This window comes from Pristiophorus japonicus, chromosome 5 (genome assembly GCF_044704955.1).
Source record: "Pristiophorus japonicus isolate sPriJap1 chromosome 5, sPriJap1.hap1, whole genome shotgun sequence".
In the NCBI taxonomy this organism is placed as follows: domain Eukaryota; kingdom Metazoa; phylum Chordata; class Chondrichthyes; family Pristiophoridae; genus Pristiophorus; species Pristiophorus japonicus.
In genome coordinates, this window is record NC_091981.1 from 298469143 (window position 1) to 298484609 (window position 15467).

At 45.5% G+C, this 15467-nt stretch overlaps 1 long non-coding RNA gene across 1 annotated transcript in view; it reads right to left on the reverse strand.

Moving 5' to 3' along the window:
* LOC139264039 (uncharacterized) overlaps positions 1-12295 on the reverse strand; it is a 46894-nt gene extending 34599 nt beyond the window's left edge. The window contains exon 1 of the long non-coding RNA XR_011593286.1: positions 12103-12295. This is a non-coding gene — a long non-coding RNA (uncharacterized lncRNA). The remainder of the gene's footprint in view (positions 1-12102) is intronic.
* Positions 12296-15467: the final 3172 nt, after the last annotated feature.

Sequence of the window (15467 nt, forward strand, 5' to 3'; positions counted from 1 at the left end):
AAGTGGATAACCTCACATTTATCTACATTATACTGCATCTGCTATGCATTTGCCCACTCACTTAACCTGTTCAAGTCACCCTGCACCTCTTAGCATCCTCCTCACAGCTCACTGCCACCCAGCTTATGTCATCTGCAAACTTGGATATATTACATTCAACTCCTTCATCTAAATCATTGATGTATATTGTAAATAGCTGGGGTCCCAGCACGGAGCCCTGCAGCACCCCACTTGTCACTGCCTGCCATTCTGAGAAGGACCCGTTTATCCCTACTCTGCTTCCTGTCTGCCATCCAGTTCTCTATCCATGGCAATACATTACCCCCAATACCATGTGCTTTAATTTTGCACACGAATCTCTTGTGTGGGACCTTGTCAAAAGCCTTTTGAAAGTCCAAATACACCACATCCACTGGTTCTCCCTGTAAGGGGGTGGTCTCAGGTTCCCTTCTGACTAACTTGAGCAGTCCGAATCGCTCCCACTCCCTTGGGATCTAGACTCTGGATGTATTTGAGGGATGTGACAAAGCGCAAAGGACACTGGTTTGATGCAAAAGAACTTTGATTTTATTACAGTCAAGGAAATATAAACTTACTACTCTAGTAAGAAAGTACAATGTCAAACTTACAATTGCTCTAAGGAACAATACAAGGAAAAGGTACAATGTCAAACTCATCACTAAGAACCATACACTACACATTCAAAGGGGGTTCACAGTTGAATTATACCTCCCAATACCTAATTCTAGCTAGGTTAGACTCCAGGGCAGGCAGGGATTATGCTTACCAATCCTTTTGACAGTTAACGGTAGATTGCAGTTCATTGGATGTGGTAGGGTCTGCTTACCGTACTCCAAATGTCGGAAAAGACTTTCTGCTGTGCACTCTTCAGTTGGGTTGAGTCCACTGATGCAGTAAGGTGCGTTTTGGATCTATGGTGTAAGTACCCAGTTTTCTTCGTTAGAAATATGATTCTACATTCTTTTAGGTAATGTTTAACCCGTTGGTAGGTCAGGATTAGATTGTAGAGTGAAAACTTGGATTCTTTGGTTTTTCCCCATTGGAGTTTTGTTTGAGTTTGCAGTGGGTTTCCGTTGATACCACATTGGCTGTGGTCAGTTGCTGCCGCGATGGTGATGTTCTTCCTTCCTTCAGGAATTGAGGCTGGAGAAGTTAGTTTACAACTGTCACGCTGGTTTCTCTCCTCGTCTTGACAGCAGCGTAGTATGGTACTAATCTGTCAGTCATGTATGTCATCTGAGGTAGTAGCAACCTTGTAGCTCCTTAGCAACCTAACCTCTTGAAATCAGGGACCAGTTGTACAATTTCAGTGGTTCTGATCTTGGCACCAAGTCTGTTCAGACTTGTGTTTAAATTTGGCAGGCTTGGTCCTTCTTTGTAATATTTTGGCGGGCTCATTAAAAGTTTATGACCTGGGTGGGCTGACATTCAAAAACTGTTTCCTGATGGAAAATTAGTTTGGTAATTGCCGTGCACTTTTGTGCTTAGCTTTTTTTGCACACAGGCTGGATTGGGCCTGTGATGTATATGCTGAAATGGCTTTCCAGATTGAGGGGTAGCTATCTCTGGGTGATTTTGGAATGTTAATGTCTCTTGTGGAGAAGGATTCTCGACTACTCATTTCTCCAGACATGTTACTTGAGTCCTCACACCCAGGTAGTCTCACTTAATCAGGTTGTCTCCTGTTCGTCCTTTTAGGCCCACCCACAGCGTTGAATTTGTCTTGTAAGAGTTCAAAATTCTATAAAAGTTCGTAGTTTCTTCCATAAGCACTTTAGGGTTCCAAATTTTTGGGTAGATAGTCCCAAATTAAATTTCCTTTCGAATGAGCCCAAACACTGGGGGGTTCTTGTGAATCTTGTGAATTCATCCCTTGTCCACTACTAGTTACATCCTCAAACTAGAAGATTTGTCAAGCATGATTTCGCTTTCACAAATCCATGCTGACTTGGGTCGATCCTATCACTGCTTTCCATATGCGCTGCTATTTCATCTTTAATAATTGATTTCAACATTTTCCCTACTACTGATGTCAGGTTAACCAGTCTAAAATTCCCCATTTTCTCTCCCTCCTTTTTTAAATAGTGGTGTTACATTAGCTATCCTCCAGTCCACAGGAACTGATCCAGAGTCAATAGACTGTTGGAAAATGATCACCAATGTATCCATTATTTCTAGGGCAACTTCCTCAAGTACTCTGGGATGCAGACAATCAGGCCCTGGGGATTTATCGGCCTTCAATCCCATCAATTTACCCAACACAATTTCCTGACTAATATGGATTTCCTTCAGTTCCTCCTTCTCGCTAGACCCTCGGTCCCCTAGTATTTCCGGAAGGCTATAGGTGTCTCCCTTCGTGAAGGGAGAAAGTATTTGTTGAATTGGTCTGCCATTTCTTTGTTCCCCATTATAAATTCACCTGATTCTGACTGCAAGGGACCTACATTTGTCTTCACTAATCTTTCTCTTCACATATCTATTAGAAGCTTTTGCAGTCAGTTTATGTTCCCAGCAAGCTTCTCTCATACTCTTATTTTCCCCCTCCTAATTAGACCCTTTGTCCTCCTCTGCTGAATTCTAAATTTCTCCCAGTCCTCAGGTTTGCTGCTTTTTCTGGCCAGTTTATATCCCTCTTCCTGCACCTATTCAAGGGGAGGGCCCACTGCCGCAGCCAGCATGTATTTATTTTTGCCGGCCGACAAGATAGTGCCCACGGGTTCGGCCGAGCCACCAAGCCGCTGGCCCAGCCAAATCCCTCTCTGATGGCCCAGTGGGCGATGATTAAAAAAAAAACTGAGATTATCTCCTTTAACCGCAGGCGAGAGGTGACGCACACGCGCTGTGACATCACCGCTACTCCACTACTGACAGCGGCAGAATCCTGGTTCAACCAAAATTCAGCCCCTCACCCTGCCTTGCTGTGTAAGCCACTCCCTCTGACAGATTTCCATTTGGATTTTAAAACATTTTAAAGTCCTGAAAAAAACCAATCATCTGGGCGAATCATGGATCTCCTCGATAAGTACATTTAAAAAAAAAAAACAGGTGCGCCAGTTTTCTCGAGCTACTGAATTTCGGCCCCTAGGTCTCTGCTTAGCGCCCGCAGGCATGTTATCATAATTAGTTAGCACAAAAATTGTATACTAAATCTGAACTTTCAAACAGGCGCAAACAGGCATTTTAGCACAGCACTTTCTGGGGCAGCTTGTCTCATGGGATGCTTTATTTTCTTCAATAATGTTTTTTGGGGTGGCCAGATGTTCTGATCTGATTCTATTCACGGTCTTTATTTCACAATGAAGTAGAAATCCCAGCCTCCCCGGGTCCATACGGAGTGTACACGAACCCGGGAAGGCATTGCAAAAGCCGGTTTCAAGGCGCTTGCACCGAAAACCGGCTTTTCCGATCTCCTCCGTATCCCCACAGCCAGGACATTCGCAAGGGCAAGATTGCGGTATTTACCCATCTCTTGACCAGCAAATGTCCTGAAAACTCTTGCGCCCGGTAAAAGCAGATGCAGATGCATAGCCTACTTTTACCAGCATAAGAGTATTAAAACATACAAAAATAAAATTTTACATGTTAAAAACCCTGCCCTAATTACAAAACAAAAAGGTATATATTTTTTCTAAGGACATTTATTAACTTTAATTTCAATTAAAGTTAATTACGTGAGGTGTTTATTTTTTATTGTGGTGCTTAGTCTGTTTTTTTCCTCATTAATAGCAATGAGAACTCGTAGATACGGAGCTCTCGCTGCTATTAGAGAAAGCTGTGGAATACTTTACCTGATTGGCTGAGCAGTGACACGTGACTGCTCAGTGTGTTGAAACCTGGAGGACAGGAGCGCGCTTTGTAGCACAGGAAGAGAAGGCCTCCCCACCAGAATCCCAGGCGTCTCTGGGACCACCAGCTAATCCGTAAAAAGTCACCGGTTGGAGGTATTTGTTCGAAAGAAGCCTCCGACCGGATTTTCAGGGCCTATATCTTTCACTTGCATTTGTGGAATTATCAACATTTGAAAACTAAATGTAGGGATGGAGCAATAAGTAAACATATTCTCCTGGTTCCACACAATATTACAGGAGGTACAACAGTGCCAAGGGGAGGCGAGGAGAATTCTCCTTATGCAGTGAGTTGTGGTGATCTGGAGCGCACTGCCTAAAAGGGCGGTGGAAGCAGATTCAATCGTAACTTTCAAAAGGGAATTGGATAAATACTGGAAGGGGAAAATTTCTCAGGGCCATGGGGAAAGATCAGGGGGAGTGGGACTAATTGGATAGCACTTTCAAAGAGCCAGCACAGGCACAATGGGCCGAATGGCCTCCTTCTGTGGTGTATCATTCTCTGATTCTCTCCCTCCAACCTATTTGGTTCTGTCAGGCTGCAAAGTCTTTTGGTAATGTGTGCAATAACCAGTTTATCCAGGTACGAGGCAAGTGTATCTTGTGGTATTTGGGGGTCACAATATTGGCCCTGAAATTCCGATGTCCCGGGTCCGTAAGAAGTTCCTACAGAGCTAGGGAGGCATCGGAAAAGCCGGTTTCCAGTGCGCAATGCGCATGTGCTGGAAACCGACATTTCCGATCTGTCAAGTTTTTGGTCTTGACAGATGGCCGCATCGGAGGAGCCAAGACACTTGCAGGGTAAGATTTACGATATTTACAAATATCTTGTCCTGCAAATGTCCTTTAAAATCCTGTGCCTGAAAAAGCAGGCATATAACCTACTTTTACAGACGCAAGTGGTTAAAAACACATACAAATAATACATTTATAAAAGCATTTTGTTTAAAAATCTCCCCACTACAGTAAGTATATTTTAAGTGTTCTGACTTTTTTTTAAAAACTAACAGCTTTAATATAAATGCATGTTAATTGTGTACTTTATTTTCTATTTTTATTGTTTTTTTGTGTGTTTGGGGGTGGGGGGGGGGTTTCTCATTCATAGCAATAGGAGTTCTGAACTTACGGAATGAATGAGAATATTGCTATGAATGAGAAACTATATTGTACTTGATTGGCTGCTGTCACTAGATCCCAGCCTGCACACGTCCCCACCTGCGCGCACAGTCACCTCTGGGCCTCAGGCTCGGAAGTTCGGAGTGTCGCAGTAGCAGGTAAGTGTGTATCTTTTTGCTTTTTTTTTTCCAAAAGATCGTTTCCCACGGGAAGAGGTCGAACGGAATTTCAGGGCCATTGTGTTTCAGTAAGTCATGTGGTTTCAAAGAAATGTTAACATAATCCATCGTTTCTTCCTCAAATGACGTATCAGGTCTTGACATACTTCACTCAAACTAGTTTCTTCTGTGATGTATTCCATGCTTACTTTTGTTATTACTAATATGTAAAAGCACACATTTTTGTTCGTTTTGCACCATAGCTTTTCTCATTCATGTTTATTTGAAGAAGAGACTTTGGGGCAATTCAAGAAGTTTACTCTTTATCCCTCAAGCAACATCACAAAAACAGATTATCAGGTCATTGGCACTTTGCTGTTTGTGGGAGCTTGCTGTGCATAAATTGGCTGCCATGTTTCCCACATTACAACAGTGACAACACAAAGTGCTTCATTGGCTGTAAAGTGCTTTGGGGTGCCCGGTGATCGTGAAAGGTGCAATATAAATCCAAGTCTTTCTTTTCTCAAGTTAATAATTCACATTCCGGTACAATTTAATAAAATGCAGTTCTTGCAACATCTTTTTCCAAGTTCACTTAATGCAGCACACATGTGAAGCAAAGTAACTATGATTCTCTCTCCCCCCCCACCCCCAACCTATCTGATTCTGACAAGCTCCAGTCCCAGCTTGAGAGGTCCGATTGGGGTTGATATTGAACCTCCATTGCCAGTAGAAACAAGAAGATTTTTCTTGTAAAACATTAAGCTGTCACATGGGTTGAAACATCGAAGTCACCTGAAAGATGGTCACCATGTAAATGGAGAGACTGTCCATGTTTTAGCAGGGCACTTGTATTGCTGTCATAATATATTCCCTGGGGCCCATCAAATGCCAAATATACTGTCAACATCAGGTATTGCTACACGTTCTCACATACACATTAGCTGCTGCAAACTTGGGTCACATCTGTTCTCATATCCCTCAGTCCAACATAGAATGGTTACAGCACAGAAGGAGACCATTCAGCCCATGCTGACTCAGTACTTCAGCTAGTCCCACTCACCTGCCCTTTCCCTGTAGCCCTGCAATTTCTTTTCAGCTACTTATCCAATTCCCTTATGAAAGCCACGATTGAATCTGCCTCAGCACCCTTTCAGGCAGTGCATTCCAGATCCTAACCACTCGCTGCCTAAAAATGTTTTTCCTCATAACAATAGGAGCAGGAGTAAGCCATTCAGCCCATAGTGCCTGCTCCACCATTCACAGATCATGGCTGATCTACTGCAACTCTACTTTCCTGCACTGTCCCCATAACCCTTCATATCCAAAAATCTGTCTTGAATATACTCAGCAACTGAGCTTCCATAGCCGCCAAAGAAGCCTTGGCGAGTTGCTTGTGAATCTTGTAGATGTTACACACTGCAGCCATGGTGTGCCGGTGGTGGAGGGAGTGGATGGGGTTGTAAGATTGAGGATCACAGGTCACTCGCAGATACCCAAAGGGTCTTCGGAGTTATAAGGCAATTTATTAAGGGACGGACTAACAACACAATCAGGATAGACTTAATAGACATACGACCATGATAAATAGCCCCGAACAGATAAACAGTTCTTATCTTCACAGTTTGCCCTTAAATGCCTCCTGGGTCTTATTCCCTTTAGGGGTAGCCCTTGTGTAGAATATTGGCAGGGCCATTTAACCGATGATATTTCAGGTTCTTTGTCTCAACTCTTTGGTGAAACTCTCCTCTTCACAACCTCCCACAGTTGGAATCAGACACACCATTCTTGGTCTTCAGATGTTTGGAGCTGCCCGTTATCAGTTATTTATGTTCACGCTGCTAAAGTTGCTTTAGTTATTGCACCATGGAATGAATCCTTCAATTCTAACACCAGTCTGATGCTGCTTTATGGTCTCGTTATTTCTTACAATTCTTACAGGGTGAAAATCAAGTGGGCTGCTTTGTCCTAGATGTTGTTGAGCTTCTCAGCCACAATCTTATTGAATGGTGGTGCAGGCTCAAAGGGCCAAATGGTCTACTCCTGCACCTATTTTCTATGTTTCTGGAGTGTTATTGGAGCTGCACTCATCCAGGCAAGTGGAGAGTGTTCCATCACACTCCTGACTTGTGCCTTGTAGATGGTGGAAAGGCTTTGGGGAGTCAGGAGATGAGACACTTGCTGCAGAATACCCAGCTTCTGACCTGCTCTTATTGCCACAGTAATTGTGGCTGGTCCAGTTAAGTTTGTCAATGGTGACCCCCTAGAATATTGATGGTGGGGGATTAGACGATGGTAATGCCGTTGAATGTCAAGGGGAGGTGGTTAGACTCTCGCTTGTTGGAGATTGTCATTGCCTGGCACTTGTGACACAAATGTTACTTGCCACTTATCAGCCCCAAGCCTGAATATTGTCCTGATCATGCAGCATGCAGGCATGGACTGCTTCATTATCCAAGTTGCAAATAGAATTGAACACTGCAATCAAACATCCCCACTTCTGACCTTACAAGAACAGAACAGAAGAAATAGGAGCAGGAGTCGGCCATTTGGCCCCTCGAGTCTGCTCCGCCATTTAATATCATGGACTTAGCTCCACTTCCCTGCCTGTTCCCCATAATCCTTTACTCCCTTAAAAGCACTCAAAAATCTGTCTATATCCACCTTAAATATATTCAATGACCCAGCCTCCACAGCACTCTGGGGCAGAGAATTCCATAGATTCAAAACCCCGAGAGAAGAAATTTCTCCTCAACTCAGTTTTAAATGGGCAGCCCCTTATTCTAAAACAATGTCCCCTAGCTTTAGTTTCCCCTAAGAGTGGAAATATCTGCATCCACCTTGTCAAGCCCCCAAATTATCTTAAGTTTCAATAAGATCACCTCCCACTCTTCTGCACTCCAATGCATATAGACCCAACCTATCCTCAAGTCAATACTCATCTCCGGAATCAACCTAGTGAACCTTCTCTAAACAGCCTCCAATGCAAGTATAGCCTTCCTTAATACGGAGACCAAAACTGTCCGCAGTGCTCTAGGTGTGGCCTCACCAATACCCTGTACAGTTGTAACAGGACCTCTGCTTTTATACTCTATCCCCCTTGCAATAAAGGCCAACATTCCATTTGCCTTCCTGATTACTTGCTGTACCTGCATACTAACTGTTTGTGTTTCATGCACAAGGACCCCTCGGTCCCTCTGTAGTGCAGCACTTTGCAATTTTTCTCCATTTAAATTATAATTTGCTTTTCTATTATTTCTGCCAAAATGGATAACCTCACATTTTCCCACATTGTACTCCATCTGCCAAGTTTTTGCCCGCTCACTTAGCCTGCCTATATCCCTTTGCAGATTTTTTGTGCTCTCCTCACAATTTGCTTTCCCACCCATCTTTGTATCAAACTTGGCGACATTACACTCGATCCCTTCATCCAAGTCATCAATATATATTTTAAATAGTTGAGGACCCAGCACCGATCCCGCAGCACCCCAGTAGTCAGTTTGCCAACCGGAAAAATGACTTTTATCCCAACTGTTTTCTGTTAGCCAATCCTCTATTCATGCTAATATATTACCCCCAACCCTGTGAGCTTTTTTCTCGTGCAGTAACCTCAGCCAGTGGAGAGTTGGTTTCCCCCCCAGCCCCCCTCAATTCCCATTGACTTCAGTTTTACTGGGGCTCCTTGATGCCACAATCGGTCAAATGCTGCCTTGATATCAAGGGCAGTCACTCATCTCCCCTCTGGAATTCAGCTCTTTGGCCCAGCCGCACTTCACTACCACCACCTTGCTGGAAAGCACCTTGGTACAGCTCAGTGGGGCACAGTATGGCCAAGACCAATACAAAAGCAAAATACTGCAGATTCTGGAATCTTAAAAACAGAAAATGCTGGAAATCTCAGCAGGTCAGGTAGCATTTGAGGAGAGAAAAACAGAGTTAACATTTCAGGTCAGTCCTGTCCCATACATGAGAGAGGAGATTGAGCTCGAATTGGACAGGCTACAACAAGAGGGGGTCATCTCACCAGTCAAATTTAATGAATGGGCCAGTTCCATTGTTCCAGTGTTAAAGAGTGACAGCACAGTTAAGCTCAAGAATGGGCAGATGTGCAGGAAACACATTGATCAAATCAAGCTAAGACACAAACTGGAACAGTTGGAAGAACACTATGAGCTTAGACAACCAACCAACTTACATCCAGCCATCAGGAGAACCCACTGTGGTCAACATCCAGCTCCAAGTCAAGAGGCTCAGAAAGCACTGGGATTGTACTGAGACGGTCAACCAGGGAGCGAAGGACTCCAGACTATCTGAACTTGTAATATGGATTTGTGCCAAGAACTGTGTGTGTGTGTGGGGAGGGGGATGTAGTAATGTATGTACATAAGGTCTGCTCACCACCAGCAGGCACTACCGTCAGAGGTCCTAGGGTTATAGGTACACATGCTGGACCTGGTATATAACCTGAACTTCACTTTTTATCTTCACTTCCGGAAGCCATTAAAAACTGACCAGGATACACCTAGTCACTGGCTCACAGTAGAGAGTTCATTGCACCATTTCATACACATAAGAACATAAGAATTAGGAACAGGAGTAGGCCATCTAGCCCCTCGAGCCTGCTCCGCCATTCAATAAGATCATGGCTGATCTGGCCGTGGACTCAGCTCCACTTACCCACCCTCTCCCCGTAACCCTTAATTCCCTTATTGGTTAAAAATCTATCTATCTGTGACTTGAATACATTCAATGAGCTAGCCTCAACTGCTTCCTTGGGCAGAGAATTCCACAGATTCACAACCCTCTGGGAGAAGAAATTCCTTCTCAACTCGGTTTTAAATTGGCTCCCCCGTATTTTGAGGCTGTGCCCCCTAGTTCTAGTCTCCCCAACCAGTGGAAACAACCTCTCTGCCTCTATCATGTCTATCTCTTTCATTATTTTAAATGTTTTGATAAGATCACCCCTCATCCTTCTGAACGCCAATGAGTAAAGACCCAGTCTACTCAATCTATCATCATAAGGTAACCCCCTCATCTCCGGAATCAGCCGAGTGAATCGTCTCTGTACCCCCTCCAAAGCGAGTATATCCTTCCTTAAGTAAGGTGACCAAAACTGCACGCAGTACTCCAGGTGCGGCCTTACCAATACCCTATACAGTTGCATCAGGACCTCCCTGCTTGTGTACTCCATCCCTCTCGCAATGAAGGCCAACATTCCATTCGCCTTACTGATTACCTGCAAACTAACTTTTTGGGATTCATGCACAAGGACCCCCAGGTCCCTCTGCACGTTGTAATTTCTCCCCATTCAAATAATATTCCCTTTTACTGTTTTCTTCCCCCCCCCCCCCCCCCCAAGGTGGATGACCTCACACTTTCCGACATTGTATTCTATCTGCCAAACCTTAGCCCATTTGCTTAACCTATCCAAATCTCTTTGCAGCCTCTCTGTGTCCTCTACACAACCCGCTTTCCCACTAATCTTAGTGTCATCTGCAAATTGTGATACACTACACTCTGTCCCCTCTTCCAGGTCATCTATGTATATTGTAAACAGTTGTGGTCCCAGCACCGATCCCTGTGGCACACCACTAACCATCGATTTCCAACCCGAAAAGGAACCATTTATCCCGACTCTCTGCTTTCTGTTCGTCAGCCAATTCTCTATCCATGCTAATACATTTCCTCTGACTCCGTGTACCTCTATCTTCTGCAGTAACCTGTTGTGTGGCACCTTATCGAATGCCTTTTGGAAATCTAAATACACCACATCCATCGGTACACCTATATCCACCATGCTCGTTATATCCTCAAAGAATTCTAGTAAATTAGTTAAACATGATTTCCCCTTCATGAATCCATGCTGCATCTGCCCGATTGCACTATTTCTATCTCGATGTCCCGCTATTTCTTCCATAATGATAGTTTCAAGCATTTTCCCCACTACAGATGTTAAACTAACCGGCCTATAGTTACCTGCCTTTTGTCTGCCCTCTTTTTTTAAACAGAGACGTTACATTAGCTGCTTTCCAATCCGCTGGTACCTCCCCAGAGTCCAGAGAATTTTGGTAGATTATAACGAATGCATCTGCTATAACTTCCGCCATCTCTTTTAATACCCTGGGATGCATTTCATCAGGACCAGGGGACTTGTCTACCTTAAGTCTCATTAGCCTGTCCAGCACTACCCGCCTAGTGATAGTGATAGTCTCAAGGTCCTCCCTTCCCACATTCCCATGACCAGCAATTTTTGGCATGGTTTTTGTGTCTTCCACTGAAGACCGAAGCAAAATAATTGTTTAATGTCTCCGCCATTTCCACATTTCCCATTATTAAATCCCCCTTCTCATCTTCTAAGGGACCAACATTACTTTAGTCACTCTTTTCCATTTTATATATCTGTAAAAGCTTTTACTATCTGTTTACACCACAGACCTAGGCTCAGCTACTTCAGAGACAGAATTCCAGATTTCCACTAAACTTGTGACATGATTCCAGACATCACCCTAAACAGCCAAGCTCTTTGTTGTTATGCCCCCTTGTTCTGGACTCTCCACTAGAGAAACACTTTCCTCGACCTACCCCATCAAAGTACCTAACTCACCCCTTAATCTTCTGTGAGAGAGAATACAAGCCGAGTCTATGCAACTTGTTCTCAATGTAACCCTTTCAGCTCCACGATCATTCTGGTGAATCTGCACTGCATCCCCTCCAAGGCCAATATCTCCTCGAGGTGTGTTGCCCCGAACTGATGCAGTCTAACTAGAACTTTATAGCTCCCCATTATCCATCCCCTTTGTATTCCAGACCCGGAGAAATGGTGAACATTCCGTTAACCTTTCAATCATGGTTTGTAGCTGCCCACCGGCTTGTAGTGATTGCTATCCCCAAATCCCTACACAATTCCGGGTGGTCCTGGAAAGCGCTGGCCCACAATACAGACGGCCCGAGAATACACCCACCTGGCAGATTGTCCAGTGAACGGAAACACGGCGGCACATCCCGGCTCCCGGCATCAAAACAACAGTCTCTCCCCACACACACTCACTGCCTTCAATTCCCGGAAAGCCGCAGTCTTGGCGGAATTTAGCCAACATTTATCGGCGGAGAGAAGGAGAGAGGGCGGTTGAGATGAACAGATTGCCACAAATAACCAGCCCAGAACCCGCAATCCCTCCATTATAACAAGCGACCCCTCCCAGGTGATCGCTTTTTATCCCAGCGCTCAGTAAATGAATGTCCCAATCAGCCTGAGGCTCAGTCCTCGCTCGGGCTCCCGAACATCAACCTGCATTCCCACGGCTCACACGGAGGTGGGGCCTGTTTCTAATAAACCAATAAAGGTCACACTGGGTGTAAAGACAGTTCCCCCAGCGCCCAATGGAGGGCTCTCCACGCTCTCTCCCCGACATCTATTGGGGACATGAACAAGCCATTCCTTTCACACTCATCACCATTGCGGGGTTGTGTTATGTCTGACCATTCAGTAGAAGAATGAGAGGGAATATCATGGATACATATAAAATTCTGACAGGATTGGACGGGTTAGATGCAGGAAGAATGTTCCCGATGTTGGGGAAGTCCGGAACTGGGGGTCACGGTCTAAGGATGGGGGCTGGGGCGGGGCGGGGAGGGGGGGTAGACCATTTGGGACCAAGATGAGGAGAAACTTCTTCACTCAGAGAATTGTGAATCTGTACAGTTCTCTACCACAGAGAGTTGTTGAGAGTTGTTGCATATATTCAAAAGGGAGTTAGCTGTGGCCCTTACGGCTAAAGGGATCAGGGGGTATGGAGAGAAAGCAGGAAAGGGAAGTTGCATGATCAGCCATGATCATGTTGAATGGTGGTGCAGGCTCGAAGGGCCGAATGGCCTACCCCTGCACCTATTTTCTATATTTCTAGTATAACTCACTAAACCACTTCCAAAGATGCACACATATCTGTCCAAGAACACAAAGGGGCAGAAATGCAGCTCCCCAATAAGGCCTGTTATTGTCGGATTACGCTGGCCATGTGGCGGAGTCGATCGGCTGCAGATTTCTGGTCGAAATACCGTCACAAACTAAATTAAGCAGGGGTGGTTTTCTGGCAGTCCTCACTTCTGCCCTGCCACTGCCGAGCAGCCATGCATGTGTCATCAGTGCATGCTTCACCAGGACCCCCCACCTGCCGCGAAATTTAGCGAGCAAAATGTTATTGTCCCCGAGCAGTGCTCCCATCAGCTTTTTCTCTCGGTGCACCGTTCATTTCCTCTGTCAGCCCTGGCAGTGTGACGACTATTAAAGGCCAGGGCCCAATGCTGTGGACACCATTTTATTTTTTTCGCCGGCTGACTTCGGTGTCAGCCGGATTATTGTGGCCCCCCCGGGTTCGGCTGGGCCACCAACAGGCCGCTGGCCCGGTCGTAAACTCTCCCTGGTGGTCCAACGTCTGTTAGCGACTGGTGGCCGATTCTCTCCCCTTTAATGGAGGCGAGATACGTGGTGACAGACACGCAATGACGTCACCACTGACAGCGGCGCAGAATTCTTCCCGCCTCCACTTCCGCCCCTCACCAGCACTTACCGCCGCACTGCCACCCCCTTTATTACCGACTTCCCGGCCCATTCAAAACAAGGCACAGAGGTGAATTTCACGAAGGAGTCGACCTCTTCCGAAACAGTGGTAGAAACTCTTAAAAAATGTAGGTGCATCATTTTCCGGCGGGACTGAATTTCGTCCCCAAGTGTTCAAAATTCAGATTTCAATGTTTGACAACACATTCGCAAAAACTCTACATGAACATGGGCTAAAACACCCAAGTGCCTATCTTTGTGTGTGAGATAGTATGATTGGACAATGATGAGAGAGAGCTAGTGAGATGGAGATGTGACAATGTAGGCAGAGAGAGAGAAAGGGATGGGTGGAGGTGCAAGGTCAGTTGGTGTGAGTAAGGATGCGCAGGAGCAGGGTAGGGAATGCATAGTGATGAGGATGAGAGGCACAGCAGGATGAGGTTGAGTGTGGCTTTGCAGTAACGTTTCGTGATCTACTGAGATCATTGAAAGGTTTATGCCAGAACAGCCTGATTCTCCTGACGACATCCCTGCTTCTGTCCTCCTGTGCAATGTGCAACCAGGCTGCGTTGGTGTTCTGGGGGGTCTCTTCCATCCATTAGGAGGGAAGAGAACCACCCTGCATACTGTAAGTGTTATGTATTTAACCCTTTGTAACCTGCATGACACCTGACCACCAGAGGGCCCACCTGTTGGAGGCCCAAGGGATCCCAGCATCCCTCGGGAGCACAGTGTATAAGCAGGCCACCCACGCGGTACCTGCACTCTGGAGTCTTATTAAAGGAGCTAAGGTCACACTTGCTCATTGTACACAGTACTCAGTTTCATCCTTTATTATGAGTGTACCAATTGGCGACGAGGTAACGAACAACCACGTGAAAATGCAGTCGATATCCTGGAGAAGTTCTCAGAAGGGGATGTTTGGGAGGCCTTCGTGGAGAGACTCAACCAATACTTCGTGGCCAACGAGCTAGATGGGGACAAGAACGCTACCAAACGAAGGGCAATCCTCCTAACTGTTTGTGGAGCAACAACCTATGGCCTCATGAAGAATCTCCTGGCCCCGGCAAAACCAACAGAGAAACCCTACGAAGAATTGAGTACGCTGATCCGGGAACACCTAAATCCTAAGGAATGCGTTTTGATGGCGAGATATCAGTTCTACATGTGTCAACGATCGGAGGACCAGGAAGTGGCGAGCTATGTCACCGAACTAAGGCGCCTCGCAGGACATTGTAAGTTTGAGGGATTCCAAGAACAAATGCGCAGAGATTTTTTTGTACTGGGCATTGAACATGAGAAAATTCTTCGCAAACTGTTGACTGTAGAAACTCTGAATCTAAGTAAAGCCATAACGATAGCCCAGGCATTTATGTCCACCAGCGACAACACCAAACAGATTTCGCAGAGTAAAGAAGTTTCAGCCAGTAATGTGCATAAAGTAACGTCGGTCTCAAGCAGAAATGTACATGGCAGAACTTACACGCCGGCTGCTGCAGCCCGACCTTAATTGACCCAGAGCCCACCATCAATCGTTAATGTGAGGTAGTTAACATCTTGTTGGCGCTGTGGAGGTAATCAATGCCACTTTAAGCGCTATGCGTGCAATGGTTGCAGAACAATGGGACACATCCAACGAATGTGCAGGTGAGCTGCAAATCCTGCAAACCCTGCAGGTTGCAGAGGAAGGGTTGATCCACTGTGGATCAGGCTGAATTGGAGACTCGTACTGAGGAGGCAGAAGTGTGCGGGGTACACACATTCAGTACA